The sequence below is a fragment of the Gossypium hirsutum genome, chromosome D05 (assembly GCF_007990345.1).
Source record: "Gossypium hirsutum isolate 1008001.06 chromosome D05, Gossypium_hirsutum_v2.1, whole genome shotgun sequence".
NCBI lineage: Eukaryota > Viridiplantae > Streptophyta > Magnoliopsida > Malvales > Malvaceae > Gossypium > Gossypium hirsutum.
The window spans coordinates 54592707-54597045 of NC_053441.1; positions in this window are offsets into that span (position 1 = coordinate 54592707).

Genomic DNA, 4339 nt, shown 5'->3' on the forward strand with positions numbered 1-4339 from the left:
TTTATAAGTATTACCCTTCCATGTATCTGCAGTCACTATTGTTCTCTGAGCAAAGTAGTTAATTATCGAAATGGAAATGGAATAGAAATATATGATGATTTATATCTTGATATATGATTATTGGCATGTTATGTTTGGTAATACGAAAATAGATTTATGAAATGGAACATCGAATATAGAAATTTGAAATGAAATGTGAGTCTTAAACGTGTTTACTTGTAATGTTTATGACATGATAAAGTTATATGTTTCGTATATGTAAACTCACTAACCTTGTGAGATTTGTTGTGTATAGGAATTAAACGAACTCATGACCTTATTTATAAAATTAATTACGAAATGTTTAAGTTACAACAATTACGGTAAGTTAAATTTTAGGTTTAAGTTTCTTTTATAGATTGTCGAACTTTTGTTGTCAATTGGAACGTCGTTGGAGATCACACTATCCGAAAACTTATTTGATAGCTATTTGTTTATTTTGTCGGTTATAAGTGGCATGTAAATAGGGTTTTGGTATATATATGTTATGAGCATCGTGAATATGTTTTGTGTCAATTGAAGTATGAGATGTGTATATTGATGTAAATCCCATTTAGTATTTTGATTGGTTGTGATGGTGGATGCATAAGGTGATATCTAGATGCATTCAAATGGTTGTTTTGGTTATGTTATGTTATGCATTTGGAATAAGGTAGTTGAATATTTAAAAGTTTGGTTTGTGGATGAACTTTGATGTTTGTTATCTAAAGTTTAAAGATGTTTGGATGAAACCAAATTGTGAACATGTTTTGAATGAATAGTTGTTGTATATATGTTTGAATTGTGGTTCTAATGAGAGCATATTGGTTAGGCACATAGGTTGATTATGAATTGGTATGCTTTGGCTTTTTTAGGCACATTTTGGATAGGTCTGATTGTTGGTTATTGCATTACTTGGAGCCTAAGCATTTGGATGTGAAATGACTTGATTTTAAAAATAGTTTTTAGCACACATGACTTGTGACACGTGCTACCACACGGTCGTGTGATCTTTTAATTTTTGGTGCAGGAATTGTCCACACGGTCTCAGCTAGTTACACGGCCTGGCGACACGGTCGTGTGACCCTAAATTCGAATCATACACAGTTTGAGACCACATGCGTGAGGATTAGCCATATGGGTTGGTCTCTTTCACACGGCCTGGCCATATTACCGTGTGACTCCTATTTACACTTTGTTTTCGAAATTTTGTAAAAGTTTTATTTTAACCCAGAATTGATCCCAGTTTGTTTTTAATGTTCCGTAAGCTCTATTTAGGTCCTAATTTTATTAAATAGCATGAAAATGATTGCATATGAGTTATTTGGGTTATGTTTGATTAAATTATAAATAATGTTACATTTTTATAATTGTAATATCATATAGCTCGGGTCAATGACCAGACCGGGTATAAGGTGTTACGTCTTGATTTGTGAACCAATTTAATTTGGATCTTGTGCATCTTGAAGGGATGCATTTTTTAGGCATTTTTTGAGGATTTTGATGATGACCTCTCTTTTTTTCTTCAAGGCAAATTTCACACCATGACTTAATTGATTTTAAGGAAATTTGAGTTTTTGTGGATAATTCTTCTATTTTTCATTTTCTTTTGTCTCTGAGCTTGGGTGGCATTTTTGAACAAACTCTCTAGTGAGAAAATCAGTCAAAGAATTAGTTTCACTTTTGATGTATTCAATATTAAAATCAAATATGCTCAAAATTGCTCGCCATCTTGCAAAAATCTATTTTGAGGCAATATTTTGAACATCTTTTGCTAATTTGCAATCAATTCATAAAATAAATTTTTGGTTTAATAAATCACTTTGAAATGTCGTAATACATAAAACAATTAATAACATTTATTTTTTGGTAGTACTATAATTTTGATGAGTTGGATTCTAGTCTATGGAAGTAAACTGGACTATTTGCTATTTTCCTCCCTTAATTTGTTTTAAGATCCCACCATACCCTATTTCAAAAGCATTTGTTTCTACTATCTTGAGGGCATTTGGATCAGCTAAACGTAAACAAGAAAGTTTAGTAATTTGTTTTTTAATTTGGGTAACAATATTGGTGTGGTCATTTTGTCCAATATTGGTGATATTTTATACTTTTGTTGCGAGAAATTATTTTATGAACCCTTCTCACCACATCAGCCATGGTCCATTTCCAATTATTTAACGACATTTTGACAACTTTTCCATGTTATTAGCACATAATTTTAGTAGCTTTTTTACTTTGAACCCTGAAACCTGAATCTTGATCCTTTACCTTAAACTTTAAACCTTTACTCTGAACCTCAAACCTAAACCCAAACCCTAAACCTTAAACCATAAAACCCACACCTTAAACCTTAAACCCTAAATTTAAACTCAAACCATAAATCCTAAACTTTGAACTTTGAACCCGAAACCTTAAACTAGAACCTTAAGCCTTGAACCTGAGGTTCGAGTTTGAGGTTCAGGGTTCAAGGTTTGAGTTTATGGTTCGAGTTTGATGTTTAAGGTTCACGATTTTGGATTTAGGTTTGGGGTTTGGGGTTTGAGGTTTGGGGTTTAAGGTTTAGGATTCAGAGATTCCTGTTAAAACATTTTTCATCTATAAAGGTTTACTATCTTCACACGAATAGTGAATTAGATAGTATTTTTTTATAGAAACAAACAACGAATTAATCTTTATAAAATTGATTTAATCATAAATGCGAAATACTTATCTTATAAAAATAACAAAAAAAGAAAAGAGCGAGAGAGATAGAGATATGCAAGGTCATTTGTGTTCGGCTAGTCAAACATGGGCTAGTTCAATAATCTTTGGGATTCGATTACTAAAGAATAGAGACTTAGGTTTGGGTTTGGGGTTTACGGTTAGAGGTTTAGAGTAAAAAAAGTACCAAAATTATGTGTTATTGACATGAAAAAAATTATTGAAATGTCAATAAATAATTGGAAAGGGGCCATAGATGATGTGGTAGGAAGGGTCCTAATCTGTCGTAATTCGGTGTAATAGATTAAATTAGTTTTCGCACTTTAGTAGCTTGAATATAAGCATTTTCATTATGTTTAAGTTTTTATAGTTTAGTTTAAATCTAATAACAAGTGTATTTAGAGTCTTTTATTGACCTTAAGGGGTGAATGAGGCCTAAAGATGAGCTAATGTACTTAGTGAGTGTGCAGGAGACCACCAGAGGGTGTACGACCTCAATACTGGTCACTGAGTTGTAACACGAGAAGTTCGATGTCACAAAATAGGGAGCAAAATGTAAGAATCTCGAGACTACCTTCGGTATTACGACACACCCCTAAAGCTAAACTGAACCTGAGCATATTGCCTTTAATGTCTTGACATAGGCACTAGGGTGTCACGACATCGGTACTGTATAAGAAACACTTATGAGCTAGGGGTGTTTTGGTCTACACAATCAAAAGTTAAATACGAGAGTGTCAACTGACCTTAGGTTGAGGACAACAATAACCCTAACTTTATAAATATGCTTTTAAACACTTATTAATGGATAGCTTTTCGATATTCTAAGTTTTTTCTTTGTAATTTAATTGTCAAATTTTTTCTTTCTCTTAGTGTTTAGATTTCTTTTTAGTTCTTTTCATTCATGATATTCAGAGAACTTCATTTGTAGATGCAATCAAAAGATTGAGGATTTTTGCGCTTCATCAATCGAATACAATTAGGATTCTCCAAACTTTATTCTTAATTTATTTCTCATGCTTATCTTTATCATCAAGTTTATTATGTTTATGGATTCCATGAAGAACTAATCCTTTTATGGGGATTAGCGAGTGGAGGTATGAATAATTAACTGTTTTGTAGGGATTTCTTAACGGATCAATTTTTCAGGAAATGAAGAATCTAAACCCTAGGCTTGAAAACTCAAGGAAGTCATCAAGGTGGAAATTAACCCAAATTTGGTATGACCTATTCGTGAACACCTTAACCCTAAACTGGTATTGACTATGAGGTCAGAAGATAAGTAGTTCTTGCCAACTCAGTATTTCAGTGGACGAATCGAAAGATCCTGTTGGGGCATTAACTAGTTAGTTGAACAAGAAAGCCCAAGACGACAGTTGATTATGAATACCAATGCGAGCTAATCACCCATATCTTGATTTGATTAAGTTTAAACATTAGTTTTTGGATTCCCTTTTGTTTATGCAGTTTTTAATTACTTATTTATAAAAACCCTAAAATATTTCCTTTATGTTTTATCGTAATATAAATTAGTTAAACTACTAATTAATTCCATTTATGTTTAGGTTAACTTTGATTTAGTGCTCATCTCCCATAGGTAAGATCCTCGTAGTACTTA